The 16,453-nt window shown below is 35.5% G+C and overlaps 1 pseudogene; it reads left to right on the forward strand.

Moving 5' to 3' along the window:
- The first annotated feature begins 1,352 nt into the window (after positions 1-1,352).
- Positions 1,353-15,955, forward strand: LOC149178216 (DNA polymerase delta catalytic subunit-like; annotated as a pseudogene).
- The last annotated feature ends 498 nt before the right edge of the window (positions 15,956-16,453 follow it).

Here is a 16,453-nt window from a genome sequence, read left to right on the forward strand (position 1 = left end):
CCTACCGCTGTCTGCAAATACTAAGGAAGTCAGGTGCTGCCTCAACCTTGGATTTTGGTCTACTTTGCTCTCTTCCAGGTGGATAAACTTTACCCTGTCTATTTTCTGGCACTTCTTCTTTGAAGTCCGTTTTCCTTTCTTGCTATGGAATTGGCCACATAACTTCGGTAAATGGTTCACGCAGGTTTTGGAAGCGGTGAGACCGGAAAACGCTATCGATTGTATAGGTGGGGCAGCATTCCAGTTACATATGGAGCGAGCAGTCTCTCTGGGTATGTTGTCCCCTGTATAGATTGAGCTGTGGAGAGATATTCGGGTTTGCTTGTTAACAGTGCTTTTGCCTTGACCTGCCTTTTAAGAGGGTTTCTTCAGTTTTGGACCCGGAGGGTTTCGTTTTTATTTTTTTTTTCCTCTTCCTGGTTAGCTTCTCCAAGCTTGCTCACTACTGGTGGGGGTTACCTTTAATTTTTGTAATACAGTTGTAAAAGAACATCAATTAGTTCCGTTTTACCTCTTGGGTTCTCTTGGCTCGCTCATTTATATGGGAAAACTCCTCGAACTACTAGATCCACCATCGTGTCCTTCCTTTTTATTGCCAAGAATTTCTATATCAACAAAATACTCTTCATTCGTATATTCATTAGCATCATCATTCAAATGAGGTATACATGGAATATCTTTAACATTATAAGTCTTTGATGTTTTAAAATATACATGAAAAAAAAATTAGTTGATTGACCCTTCCTTTTTGGAGGCATGTCTATTTAAATAATTTACCTACATGCAAAACAATTACAATAAATCACAATAATCAAATAAAGAGTGAAGGATTGATAGTCATTACATAAGTAAAGATGTCAAGATAATAAGGTGTAATTACTAAAGAATAGCACATTCCACCTTGAAGTGTTTATGAATGTGGAATGATTTTTTTTTATCTATTTGTAATAGTAGAATTTTATTAGTCACTCAAATTACATTTTGGTAATTTATGATGATAAAATCCCTTCAATAAATATGATATTTATTATGGTTCATTAGATTTCTTTTTTTTGATGAATGCTCCTTAAAAAATTACTAGACACTACCTATAGTACAATGATTACTTACTATAAAATAGATACGTTACCTATAGTACAACAATTAGTAGATCAATAATAAGTCAATTCAAAAAAGAAACTTCAAACAGAACCTTAACCTATGTAAAATAACATAACATTTTAAAATTCTTATGGAATTTAACATTCTTAAACCTATAAGAAATTAAATTAAGTTAAATATATGTTTGTTATTAATAAATTTAACATAAAAGATTTAAATTAAAATATATTAAGTATTAAGAGCCCTGGGTTATGCATGGTTCGACTGCCAAGGAGCCTCCAGTTGGTACCCTGGTTGTCGTATGCCTAGGGTTATGCATGGTTCGACTGCCTGCAAGGAGCCTCCAGTTGGAATCATTCCATGGGAATATGGATCGGTTCTATGGTGCAGATGCCTCTTCCAAATGCAATGGTCGTGGTGTTAGATCCTGGTACATTGTGTGTCTTGAGGTGATCTCCCAGGGTTTTCGAGCTGGGAGTGTTAGTCTGTCGAGTCCTCAAATGGTTCACTTCTATCTTTCTCTGTTATGGTTCTCTACCCGCTGCTTTACCTCACCACAGTTTGCCTTTGATCAAGTTGCCCACTTCTGGTTGCCTTCGAAATTGGTTCTTTTCAGTGGTACAACACGATGTGCGCTGAGACACAGTCTCTGTTTTCAGAAAGGGTTTCCAGCTTGGATAGTCTCTTCAGGTAAGCGCATATTCGTTTTAGGTGTTAAACTTAAATAGTTTTTGAGTTTTATAGCTTTTCTCTTGTTTTGTCATCACATACTCATCTTTTTTTCTACTTGAATGTGCAGCCCTGGTTGGCTATGGTGTGGGTCTTCGGAGTCATGCCGAATTGTGGTTGGGTCTACCAGTTTCTTGGCGCCCACTACTAGGTATGTGTTTGTTTGTCGAACTAGGCTAGGGATATTAGTTAACATCCTTCATCTATGAACTGGATGGAATACTATCCCTGTAATGTATTTTTAAAAGGTTTCTCTGGACTAAGGCTGAGGGTTTTGTTATAATAACTCAGAGGGACTGGGTCGAACTCAAAGGAATAATTCCTTGTTTTCAGACTTTTGGTTTTGGTTATGAAATTGCAGTCTTGTTGCCACGAATGCGCTTGTGTTAAGTTATTGATCTATTAAAGCCACAAGACTAGGGTTTTTGTGATGGGCATTAAGGGCACGAGGCCCAACGACCACAGAGTACATACTCATTTATTCATTCGTGGGTGGCGAGAGATAGATATTAAGACCCTCATTCTTATGAAAAGTGGGAGACATACGAGGGAAATAGCAGGAAACAGTGAGCTAGGCCATCTTAAAATGGAAACAAGACTGCTGAAACCACCGAAACTTGTTTGGTGTAGAGGCCGAAAATCTTTTTGGCGTTAAATTGTTTTAGTTTTTATATGTTGGGGCTTTCACTGTTATTTTGCAAAGGAACTTGAAGCTGAGCTAGAAGTTTCAAGGAAGACAACAAAGGGTTTATTTTCCATAGGTATTTTCCGTTCAATTTGATGTATTTCCCTTGCAAAGATGTTGGCCTTAAGAAGTATTCTCTGCCACGAATTTAAAGAGTTTTTAGCTGCACTATCTCTAACTTCAAATAAAAAGCAGGATCTGTGATAATCTGATTTCTTCATATTGAAGAAATGTTTTGAAAAAGTTGTCTTTCCTACGCCACCTAACCCTACTATCCCCAATATCTGAGATTTCCCCCTTTGCTGTTGCTGCAACAGAACTGTCTCTTCAAAATCTTGAAGCTTAAAATTCAAGCCTATTGGATAGTCGGCCACGAGCAACTCTGGCTTTTTCACTATTTCCGACAGAAATTTAACCCTTTCGTCCTGAATTTGAGTGTAAACTTAGGGCAATAATGTTTATTAGGGCATAATGTTGTTTCTCTTTGTAAATTTATTAAATAACCTGGTGTTATATGGAATCTCGTTACATATAACATAGTTTTGAGCACTCATTGTTAGGTTGGACATGGAAGCCTAGTTCGATATGCTGAAAACCATCTACGAGGTTGAGATGACACTGAGTACATTGACTTTTAATCATTTAATGATGGCCCACTTTACGCTCAATAGGTATAAAGAGATCATGAGGATTTTCAAGTAAATGTTAGAGAAATTCCACGGCTTTGATCCACCTAATAAGTATGAGGAGGTCATGAAATGTTTCAGGGAAATGTTAGAAAAATGTCATGAGGCTGATCCTCCTACATATGCTACTATAGACCAGCAGCACCCCCCAGAATCCCATGTGTCCTCTCGAAAGGTTTCGATGGAGTTGGTTGTTTTTGGATGTGTTTTGTTCATCTTACCTTATTGTTGAGTCAACAAGTTATTTCTCGTGTTTCCAGCAGTACTCGATTTATTTCCATGGAAAAAACTTATAATTTGCTACAGTTGAATCATGGATTATGAGACAAATTTGTTATAATCCAATTTACTATCTCAATCTAAATTTTTGGTGGCTTTTCTGCATTATTGTTGGCCCCTCGAAGGGTATTTATGTTTCGTTTTGTTTATCAATGGGAACCTTGTATTTTGGGGACCTTTATACTTACATAGCTACTCATTCTCAATCTGTTGTGGGTTTTTCTGTAGTTTGCTCATAAACCCATTTTAAAAAGTTAGGTTGCACAAATTTTGTGGCCTCTCGGTCTTCCATGAGTTCAACACAAAATGGGCAGAATTGAAGTTGGTAGTACATGGAAGGTCTATTCCCATCTTTATTGTCGTCTCTCAGGATGGTTATGTATAGATGGAAAAAATGGTTTATGAAGTTTTCTGGACAATGGAAAGGAGGAGAGCTTCAAAGATGCAACAATCTGCACGTAGTGGTTTCTGAGAAAAGAATTGTTTTAAATGATGCCATATTTCCCTCTTTTAAACCTCTTCCCACACTTCTCATGCAAGATATGCTTGTAAGTTCCTTTATATGTTCAAACTAAACAACATAGCATTATATTTAAGTATTGTAACCATGATTTGGGTTTTCAATTTTATGTCATCAGCCCCTCTCTAGGCACTTGGGTTTTCTTTGAAGTACATTTCTATAAATTAACATATACATTAGCCAAATCTATTTAAATTTAGGTTGGATAAGTTACAATAATGCGTACATCAACCATTTGTGTGAACTCAAGATAGATATTCATCCTTGAGTTTCCTATGTCTAGGTGCATTATAGATCTTGATTTACATGAGATTGTGTTGGTTTCCTTATTTAATGTGCCATGAAAGAGATGATGGCTCATCTCATTTCCATGAATGTTGTAGAAGGAACCTAGGCTCTTTTGGTGCAAACATCATACTGGTTAGATGTATCTGAGTTTACAAATTTTCTAACATGGATCTGAAATTTCACTTGGGAATTGGAAAAATGTAAATTTATTTCAACCTGAAGATAGTGTTAATCCCCAAATACAAGGAAGGAATTGGACTGTCTTTTTTATTCTTAGGACTATTGGATTTTGTCTCTTGAAATTGATTTCTGAAACTAGTTCTGATCTCAAAATTTTTTATTAAATTCCTTGGAATATTATGGAGGATATTTATAAAACATTTGAGTACAATCGGAGCTAAATTTATTAGTGACATTCATACTGGAAGATTACCAACACTAATTCTACTACAAGTTTCCCTATCTCATTTTTCTAACATATGGGTTCACAATATTCTCCATACTTTTACCCATGTTATCATCTAGTTTTTTCTTAAAACATTTGGCCTCAAAGTACCTATTTCTCTATCTATCACTGGGTAGTGAATTTAGGTCATCTAGTCTAGATTTGGGGGACATATATTTCAATAGTATGGAAATATTGATTGAGTTAGGTGCTTGTCTTTTCATTGTATCTATTTTCAATGTTTAGAACTTAGTGACATCAACATTATCATTTTGGTACTAGTTGTTTTGTATGTAATAGTCTTGATATATACTCTTTTCCATTCCTAGTAGAGTAGTGCAAAGGTTTCAGCATGTTTACACCAAATATATTTGTCAATTTTAAAAGGTATGGGGCCACATGAAAAACACGGTTAAAATCTCATCTTTTTTCAATGTTTTGCAAAAGTTGTCTTTCCTGCACCACCTAACCCCACTATCCCCAATATCTGAGATTTCCCCCTTTGTTGTTGCTGCAATAGGACTGTCTCTTCAAAATCTTGAAGCTTAAAATTCAAGCCTGTTGGATAGTCGGCCACGGGCAACTCTGGCTTTTTCACTATTTCCGACAGACATTTAACCACCTTATCTAGCAACTCCATCTCCAGCTCCTTGCTATTTATTCAGAAGAAAATAAATATAACAGTGAGAAACAAACGTCTATGTCTATTTATCAAACATAAAATACTATCACTGATAGTGAAGGTTGAGTTTTCACCCAGTATTGCACGCCTCCAGCTCGAAACCAGTAATGTTTGCAACACGAAAAAGTGAATTTATCCAATATTCAATAGTCTTGGAGTCAAATCGTGGCTTCTCTTCATTAGTTTGAGTCACTTGATATCCACCATTCTAGGAGATGCACTGGGATGATCTTTTGCTTGGATATGTGATCATGTGTTTGGCACTAGACTCTAATTCGTTAGCATGAAATAGGTTCGAGAGGGGTGTTATGGAAATATGATTGATTCTCCTCTGAACATCTCAAATCTGCATAAATCTGCGCATAGGTATAATACCAAGCCATGATATTTGTAGCTTGGGTCTTTGAGAAGTATGAGGCATGAAATTGGCATTATTTGGTTTAATCCCACACCAACATTTACTAGTGAATTGATGAAACCAGAGCTCATGGGCATTCACTGCATTGTCATTCATTTGAATTCACTTATTCCATGTGTGGTTAACTATATTGGAGGGTTAAACATAATTATGAGTTTTTATACCCTCTCTGCCACCAGTGCTCTACATTATTTTATGTCTTTTCATTTTCCAAGCATATTTCAGGGTTCTTTATTGCATATTGGTGCTCTTCTAAGGCAACACACCATATCAATTCATCTACCATAATAATTCTTTGGACTCCGATTAGTAGTTTCCATGCATGATTAATACGCTTCATATGCATTGCTTTTCAAATGTTGATTTCACGGATTGTTTGTGGCAACGAATCACCCCTAAGGTTTTTATGTGGCAGCTAATCATCTTGAGGTATGGTCTGGGGTTTTGAGGCAAGCAAGGTCTGGTTTGGAGTTGATTGTGGCTGCAATGAGATAGTGAAGTAATGTTTATAGGCAGCAAGGAGATATTCTACAGAGATTACTTTGCATTATGCGACAACAATTTAAGATAGTGCATTACCCTTTGTAATATAATCCAGAGAACTCCTCAATGAAATTAGTATTACATGCATAGAATTTTAAACCAACATATTTTAGAATAATTTTATGGTTTTACACGTTGTCATATATTTCAACATTTATTTATGTAATGATCCTAACGAGTGCCCACTAACTTTTCTTAGTAGATTTCTATTACATTATTCTATACAAAATGGCAGACCAGGTATTTATGTTGCTTATGTTGCTTTTGGTATTTGTATTATTTATGTTGTTGATTTAGTTAGAGGTTGGATTTGTTTTTAGAAATTAACTTTAAAATGATACTTCAAAAGTTTGTTTGTGACTAGTTAAATTCTTGTCAGAACACTCTGATAAGCTTGCCTCAAAGTGTTGGACAGATCTTCAATGCGCACTCAACACATATTTGGTGTTACCGATTCTATTTTCTTATCGGTTTTTTGATCAAGGTTTTCTTATTTTTATGTTATTTTGTGTTTTTTTAAGAATGTACCCATGGGTGTTATTGATGCTACCATGGGGGGTTCAATGATATTCACTACTTTCATGGAAATGTTAACAAATGCACGAGGGCAAGACACCGCTATGATGATGCATGAGGTAAGCTTGAATATTGTCTTTTATATTTTCAATTATCTTATATTCCTTATTATATTATGCTAATTTATGTTTGTGGAATGCAGGCAATTGCTAAAGTCATTCCAACCCCTATAACACCTTATAAAACATCTAAGGTAATGATAGTGGTAAAACTTGTTCAATATTTTTGTGCATTTAGTTAACTTATTTCACTATATATTTATTAATATTTGTGTTTTTACTAAGCATGCATTTTGTTGGCATGCAGGATTCATTTATGCCCCTCAATACAACCAATGTTGGCATGCAGGGATCGTTAATGCCCCCATATACATTTAATGTTATGCAAGATGTAAGATTCAACGATTTATTTATGTGAGTTTGATTATGTTATTTGTTGAGAAATCTAGGGCATATATTTAATAAATTTTTTGCACAACGACTCCATGATTTATGAGGTGTTACGAAGAGCTACATCATGCCTTCAAATGGATCACCCCATCTGTTTTTTTCTTCTTGTACATACAATACTATTTTAACAAGTAACCCAAGCAATATGTTATTCCTAAACATGATGTCAAGTTACTTTTTTAGGGTTTTTATGTAATCAAGAGGCCTTTTTAGGGTTTCTTAAATTCAAACATTAGATCATACTCTTTTCCCTTTATGTCATTCTAGAGTTTATCCCATGCCCTAGAAATCAAATCATAGGGAACAAATACCTTAAGATTAAGGTTTCTAAATACTAGGGTATTTCTTAAAATATAAACCCATAAATTCAACCCTACTACATCTTATGATGGACCCTTTAAAAGAAAATTATTATACATACCTTATGGACACCTATCTGTACTAATTAGTATTTTGGTTGCCATGATTATTTGCAACTTTACACTACATTTCATTGATCATTTGACACCTTCATGACCTTCTTTTAATGAGTCTTCCGAGATATTGTCATTCTATAATGGGACTTGCTTCTTCATGTGTTCATGAAACCCATGCCTCAGTCATAACAAAAATAATCTTATTTTTCCTTTTTTTACATAAATTACATAGAATTGTGATTAGATATGTCATTATGAAGACCGAACCTAGTTACATATTTCAACATTATTCATCTGTTATTCCATATTATTATTTATATTTGTGCCTTGCAGGATGTTTCTAGGGTGACTCCAACAAGTATATAATCTGTTGGTATAGAGGGTCATGTTATGCCATCTACACCTAGACTAGAACCCCATAACATGCCCTTTACACAATCTGTTGGTATAGAGGGTCATTTTATGCCATCTACACCTAGACCAGAACCCCATAACATGCCCTTTACACAATATGTTGGTATAGAGGGTCATGTTATGCCATCTACACCTAGGCCAGAACCCCATAACATGCCCTTTACACAATCTGTTGGTATAGAGGGTCATGTTATGCCATCTACACCAAGACCAGAACCCCATAACATGCCCTTTACACAATCTGTTGGTATAGAGGGTCATGTTATGCCATCTACACCTAGACCAGAACCCCATAACATTCCCTCTACATCAAATGTGGGTCTAGTCAGCATTCTCCCACCAGGACCAGAACAAGTTTCTTTGAGGAGTCTTATAGACTCACAAACAAGAATGTTAAGGCTCCTACCAGATATTCCTGCAAATGTTCAAATCAGACAAGAAATAATTGAACAAATTCAGTTATGGGAAATGTCATTGTTGGAGAGTGTAGCTCCTGCAACAGATCAACAGGTAATTTTTTTTTTTTTTTTTTATAATTTCATTTGTTATGTTTAGGATCATTATTTTAGATATGAAAAATAGTTTCATATTTTGGTTGGGTTCTTAATAGTTCCACCATTTCATTGTAAATGCAGGAAGTAAGTGACACAGTGCCTAATGTATCTATAAGGGAACCTTCCTCAATCCCCAAGACTAGAAAAATATCATCGGTGACCACAAAAGGAATGCAAGAAGTTACAATCTTGCTCACTTCAGAAGGAAATGTCTTGAAGGATGAGAAAGGGCTGAAATTTATCACTTTATTTTTCATCGTGCAGAAGAATTATTTGGAAATACCATCCAAATGGATTGGAGGAAACAAGCCAATGCCAAAAACGAGGAACTATTTAAAGATGTAGTAATAGCATTTGGTAATCCTGGATTTGATAAGGAACTTATTTTTCAGATTGCAAGTAAATACATGCACTCAAAGAGGTCCAATTTAAGGAAAAAGTTGACAAAAAACTTAATGTATCCACGTCCAGCTTGGATCAGAGACCAAGTGATGTCGGATGAACTTATGAAAGATGCCAAGTTTAAGAGGAAAGTCCTTAGAAATCCAAACTATACGCCATCTGCACAAGGAGGAGCTAAGAGACGCCTACGAGATACAAGAAAAGCAACCCAAGCTAGGGTGTCAAAAATTGGATCTCACAAATTAGGCTCTGGTGGATATAATAGTATTCGTGGTGGTATGGTAAGTGATATTTCCATCTATTATATTTTCTATTTTAGGCAAAGTAACCATGGTCACGTTGAGTTAATTGTATCTTATTAGTTATTTTACCTTATAGATATGATTATCTTTGTTAATGTAGGTTCACCAATTTCAAAAGGAAGCTTCAGAGGAAGACCTAAAATATGTTGTATTACATGGTTCCCAAGGTCTTCGCCAACACATGATAAATCGAGGGGAAAAAATAATTATTGGTTATGGATCCGAGGTTAGTTATTTATAATATTATATGAATAATGCAATAAATCAATTAGAGGTTTTAATGTTATTATAACAAGTTAAAGTGTGTTGTGTATAGGAATCAGGTGAAACATCTGGGAGTGAGCATGGGGAGGAGATACAAGCACATGATGATTTTCTTGTTGCACAAAATCATCCAATAGTCATTCCTAAACCTTGGCAGATTGTTGAATTTCAGCGAATGGGAGACATAAATAATGAGGAGGGTGTTCAATGTGATGAGCATTCCACACCCACAATTAATGTAGCGCCTCCCAAAAAGAGGACAAAAAGGATTGATATGTGTTAAATTTTAATAACTTGAACGTGCATCGCTCTAGCTTCTAAGGAGCGCACTAGGTTGTGAGGGTCCAAACATAAACTAATTGTGTGTGCAACAAAACAAATTTTGAAGATACTTTGTTTTTTTGATGAGTACTTACATATTAAGGGCATCACTAATACTGTTTCAGGTCCTAACTTGTATTATTTGTTTGATTATGATCAATTTGATATGCTTATATTTGTGTTGTATGTGGATGACCTGGTCCTAAAAGTTAGTTAAAAAAATTCTAGTTAGTTAAAAAAATTCTATCGCATGGTGCAAGAAGAAACTGGCAAGTGAAGTTGACATGAAGGATATACACCTCATGTGTTATTTCTTGGTCTTGGAGGTTTGGCTGAGTTGAGGTGAGGTGGTCCTCGAATAGGGGTAAGTAAGCAATTGAGATTCTGAAGAAGTTTCGGATAATGGACAATAAACCATAGGCTACTTTTATGATACATATTTTGAATTTATCAGTAGATTAAGATTCAAATTTGGTTGATTCGTCAGCGTACAAAAAGTATATAGGTTCCCTAACATATTTGGTAGAATTTAGCAGTCAAATTGTTGTGTGCATGAGATCCCTTGTCTCACAAACAAGGGGGGCTCAGACACCAATTTATTGTCTAGCTTGGCTGCTAATATATGGTTGAGCTGAGGTTGCTGCAAATATGCTCCATGGTCTAAGGTATGCGAGGTACTTAAAGGGCACACTAGCACAGTGCTTTGAGCTGTTGCATGCTTTAGTGGATTTTGACAGGGCCAGAGATGCAGGTGGCAGGAAGAGTGATTCATGGTTTTGTTTCAGCTTGGGTTCAAATATAATATCTTTGTTAGGATGGGATACCCATGTGTGCAAGTTGAAGAAGTCCCTTTCTGGGCTAAAGTAGCCTCTTGTGCTTGGTACTCATGGATTTATGAGTACTTACAGATTATGGGCATCACTAAGACCATTGCAGGTCCTAAATTTTATTATTTGTTTGATTATGATAAATTTGATATGCTTATATTTGTGTTGTATGTAGATTACCTGGTCCTAACAGTTAGTTTAAAAAACTCTATCCCATGGTGCAATAAGAAACTGGCAAGTGAAGTTGACATGTATTATTTCTTGGTCTTGGAGGTTTGGCTGAGTTGAGGTGAGCTGGTCCTCGAACACGGGTAAGTAAGCAATTGAGATTCTGAAGAAGTTTCGGATAATGGACAATAAACCCTAGGCTACTTTTATGATACATATTTTGAAGTTTTCAGTAGATTCAGATTCAGATTTGGTTGATTCATCAATGTACAAAAAGTAGATAGGTTCCCTAACATGTATGGTAGACTTTAGCAGTCAAATTGCTATGTGGATGAGATCCCAATACACTGTCCTAGTCATCCCAGCTGTACAATGCACAGTTGTACCGTTGTAACACTAACATAGGCACCAGAAGCTATGCTACTAGAAAGGATTAAAAGTAAAGTAGGATGCTAAGACCTTAATGTCTTTGCATGTCAAACACTATGCTGATACTTATTTCATTATTTACTTTTTAACCATCATATGCTGACCATTTTCATTGATGCTAAATTGAATGCTCTTTTTCATATTTCCTAGGGCATATTACCAGAGATCCTAGAAGAGTTACTGGCTGCCAGGAAAAGAGCCAAGGCAGACCTAAAGGTGGTGAAGTAAGTGCTTCCTATGTTCATGTTACATGCTTGTATTTTTTCCACTTAGCATCTCAATTTTTAACTTCCTGTAATCTTGTTTAGGAGGCTAAAGATCCTTTTGAAGAGGCTATCTTGGATGGCCGACAATTGGATTTGAAGGTAATTTCAACTTTTTCAAGTCTGTATTAATTATGGCTTGGACATGGAATAAAAGTAAAACTAGGTATGTTGGTGAAACGCATAAAATAGTTTTGACTGTGTGCACTTGCAGATAAGTGCGAATTCAGTTTATGGGTTTACTGGTGCCACTGTTGGGCAATTGCCCTATTTGGAGATTTCGTCGAGTGTGACGAGCTATGGTAATTTCACAGTTCTTCCATGGAAAAAAAACATTAAATCCATGGACACCTTGATTCTCCCCTTGTTTTTCCTAGTTGTAATGTTATGGGTGCTTCTTTTACTTACAAGATAGAGATGCTTGCAGTCCTCTCTTATTCTATATATGCATGTATCAGCCATTCACATTGATTATTTTTGGGCATCAATTATATCCATGTAATTCTTTTCTTCCTCCTGGCATAATGTTAAGGGTATGAACTGTAATTGACAATCTTGTACAAATAAGATCGAGTTCTTGAATTGCATTAATTAGTCATGTGTACTTGTACAACTAAGATGATATGCTTAGGCCCTCTTATTATATTTTGATTACAAGTCCAGTTTGATCTTTTGACACATTCTTTGTTCCATCAGACAATATCGATTTTACGTATTGTTTTAAAATTTCATATCATTAATCATCTCATTTTTTTCCACCTGTCAGGCCGTCAAATGATAGAGCATACAAAGAAGCTAGTTGAAGAAAGGTTCACAATAGTTGGTGGTTACCAATACAATGCTGAGGTAGGCTATTATTTAGCAACTAAAGGCATTTGTAACCTTTGAACTGGATCAGTAATGACAGGAAGTACACTTGTTGTATTGGTGATAATCCAAGTTCTTGAAATCAAAATGGGTGATCTGATCCTAACCAAGATTTTTGTTGTAAATCTTGATATTATATTTTTATATTTGAATCTAGGTTGTATATGGAGATATAGATTCAGTTATGATACAGTTTGGTGTACTAAATATAGAAGAGGCCATGACGCTAGGGAGGGAAGCCTCAGATTATATTAGTGGTACATTTACAAAGGTACAGTGTCAAGAATTTTAAATATCCGTGAATCCTCTAGAGTTGTTAATGATGTTTTTGTAGGGATGAATGTTTTAATATCACCTTTCTTTTTAAAACTAATCTTCTTTTGACATTCCACTTCCATGAGATCTTTGTAAATATGCACAGGATGAGATGATCAGTTATGCTTTTCTGTGGCTTATCTGCATCTGTTTGGTGCATATTTGACATCTAATCAGTGTGTTATTTAACATATGCTTTTATGCAGCCTATTAAAATAGAATTTGAAAAAATATACTACCCATTCTTGTTGACCAGCAAGAAAAGATATGCTGGGTTGTTGTGGACAAAGCCAGATGCTTATGACAAAATGGATACTGAAGGTGACAAACCTGATCTTTTTGTTTCAAAGACAGGCCTTAGTGTTTGTGAAGGCTCAAAATGCTCTTAGAAAAATAATTTATTTGATACCTTCTTAATTATTAAATATTCCTGATCTTTTAAATATTCCATATCAACGGGCATTGAAACAGTGCAAAGGGACAATTGCCTACTGGTGAAGAACTTGGTTACAGAGTGCCTTCACAAATACTCATTGATCGTGACATATCTGGTGTAGTGCAGTATGTCAAGAACACTATTTCTGACTTGTTAATGAACATAATGGATTTGTCACTTTTGGTGATAACTAAGGTGAGAACAATGAATCCTTCTGCATGTTTATGACCAAATTTGTTTGACCATTTGTTACTTTTGAAATGGATAAAATATGATAGGGGGAAGAGGAGATTTACATTGCGAGCAAGTCACTTATTACATATTCCTGGTTTCAAGTGTTAGAAGTATATACTATATACCTAGTTGGGGCAGGCCATGGAAGTTTCGTTTTTAAGTCTGTCATGTTTCTTCTCCCTACATTCTGTACTTGGAAGGGATTCAGTCAATATTTACTGCTAGCAATGGGAGGAAGAAGTGTCAAGGGAGGCTCTTATACAATTGAAGAGAATCAAAACATGACAATATATAATATATCTGCATTTTTAATCTCATGCTGAGAAAAATTGATTACTGTTTAGCTGCGGCAGAAACAAATGTTTGCAGGTCATATCCTTTATCAAGGCTATCAGCATATTCTTAAGGGCATTGTTGTTTTACTGTGCTAACAATCTCTTTGTTGAGTTACGGTCTGACAAAGACTGGAGAAGACAATGCAGTCAAGGCAGCACACTTGGAACTAGCTGAGCGCATGCAGAAGGTAAATACTGGAAATAACTTCTCAGAACAAGTATAATGAATGGTGCAATGCCTTCTAGTTCCATTTCAATCCTATCTCTCTATTTTTATTACTGTAGTGCATCTAAAGACTCTTGTAATATTTTTATTTTTATTGACAATGAGTCCATTGTTGGATTTTTTAAATTGATGTCATGTTTTAAAGCCAAGTTGCCCCTGGTTTACAGAGGGATGCTGCAACTGCTCCAACTGTGGGTGATCGTGTTCCATATGTCATCATAAAGGCTGCAAAAGGTGCCAAGGTAATAATTAACCCCTTCTGTGCTCAACATAAGTCTCGATATTGCACTAAAAAATGGTTATTTTAATTATTTTGTTGTGTTTTAAAGCCAAGTTGCCCCTGGTTTACAGAGGGATGTTGCAACTGCTCCAACTGTGGGTGATCGTGTTCCATATGTCATCATAAAGGCTGCAAAAGGTGCCAAGGTAATAATTAACCCCTTCTGTGCTTAGCATAAGTCTCGATATTGCACTAAAAAATGATTATTTTAATTATTTTGTTATGTTTTATTTGGAGGCATAATTTACAGAGGGATTATGGATATAATGACTAATGTGTTTACTTGGGCTCAAGCATATGAGAAATCTGAGGATCCAATTTACGTACTGGAGAATAACATCCCTATTGATCCACAATATTATCTGGAGAATCAACTGAGCAAGGTGAAAGACCAAAGCATCATCACTTGTTGTTTATGCTCTTTTTGAAAATTTCACCTATGTTTCAAATATATCTTGATAGATAGTAATTCTTTCCAACTAAGTGTTTTTGATTAGTGCTTGTTTTTGCTCTGTAGCCACTGTTGAGAATATTTGAGCCCATTTTGAAGAATGCAAGCAAGGAGCTTCTTCATGGTAGTCACACACGAGCAGTTTCCATATCAACTCCTTCAAATAGTGGAATTATGAAATTTGTCAAGAAACAACTCAGTTGTATTGGTTGTAAAACACCTATCAGGTATTTAGTTAATACAAGTAGAGGGTTTCCTGCATTTGGTTTCCTTGCTTATAGTAGTGCACAATTGAGAGTAACTATTATTTCAGTTTGGTGCTTTAGAAAGCAATTAGGGTTCATCTTTTTGATGTGGAAAAATCTATGAGGTTGCATGATCCCATGCCTGCTCTCCTTGTAAGAAACTGTCTAGCTTTCTTATAATAAGAATGTCCGGTTAGGTTGCTTCATACTGAAATTCATGATGTTACCTGATTTCATGTTGCCATTGCAGCAAAGAAGATCAGACACTTTGTTCACATTGCAAAGGAAGAGAAGCAGAATTGTATCAGAAAACAGTTGCAAATGGTAAGCTAGTATTCTAATACCATTACTATTTATTTGGAGAATTTAAAGTAGGCCTTGTGTCTATTGTTCTCACCTAGATTTTCTATCATATGACACTAATATTTTATCAATGTCAGTGAGGGAATTAGAAATGCTCTTTGGTAAACTATGGACACAATCTCAGTGGTGCCAAGGCTCTCTGCACCAAGATGTTCTTTGCACAAGGTTTTTGAATGCTATATTTCAAGTTTTACATAGTATTACATTTTCATAACATGATTTTAATTTACATTATGGATGTATTTTGTAACATTTGTGTGATCATGTATTTGTTTTTAATTAATAGGATGTTTTTTTTTTTTTTTTTTACAATATCTCTTTTATACTTACATTGATGTCCTATCCTTATTGCAATTGTGACTGCCCAATATTTTATCGTAGGAAGAAAGCTCAGAAAGACCTAACTGAAGTAGAGGTGCAACTTGAGTGCTGGCAGTTTTGAGGATGATGCCTGTGTAGCTTGTAATTTTTTGTATTATCGAATATTTTGTGCTGGCAGTTTTGAGGATGCTGCCTGTGTAGCTTGTAATTCTTGTATTATCAAATATTTTTGTTTTCCTGAATTTTCTCTGGTGTATGCTTCTCTGATTTAATAGACCAGGGAATTTATTTGGTCCCTGAATCAGGATGAGCATGGTTTATTTATTGTACAATAATTGTCAAGTCCTTGTTATTTAATGTTAACCAGTTCGATATATCTTTTCTCCTTGCAAATGAGATGGAGAACAATGGTTCCAACTAGGACATATGGAGTAGGTGTGAATATAAAGCTCAATCATTACGGATCTATTAGCTAAACCATAGTTAGTGCTATACTTAAGCTTATTGAATAGGGATAGATAGCGATAGGTTGGGTCTGTTGTTATAAGTACTCTTATCTGCTTATGAACATGGTAATACATGTGTTGTAATTACCGTAATACTTGGATTCAGGTTAGGC

Source organism: Pinus tabuliformis, chromosome 4_1 (genome assembly GCF_031772625.1).
Source record: "Pinus tabuliformis cultivar Carrire ecotype Pingquan chromosome 4_1, CPIR1, whole genome shotgun sequence".
Taxonomy (NCBI): Eukaryota; Viridiplantae; Streptophyta; class Pinopsida; order Pinales; family Pinaceae; genus Pinus; species Pinus tabuliformis.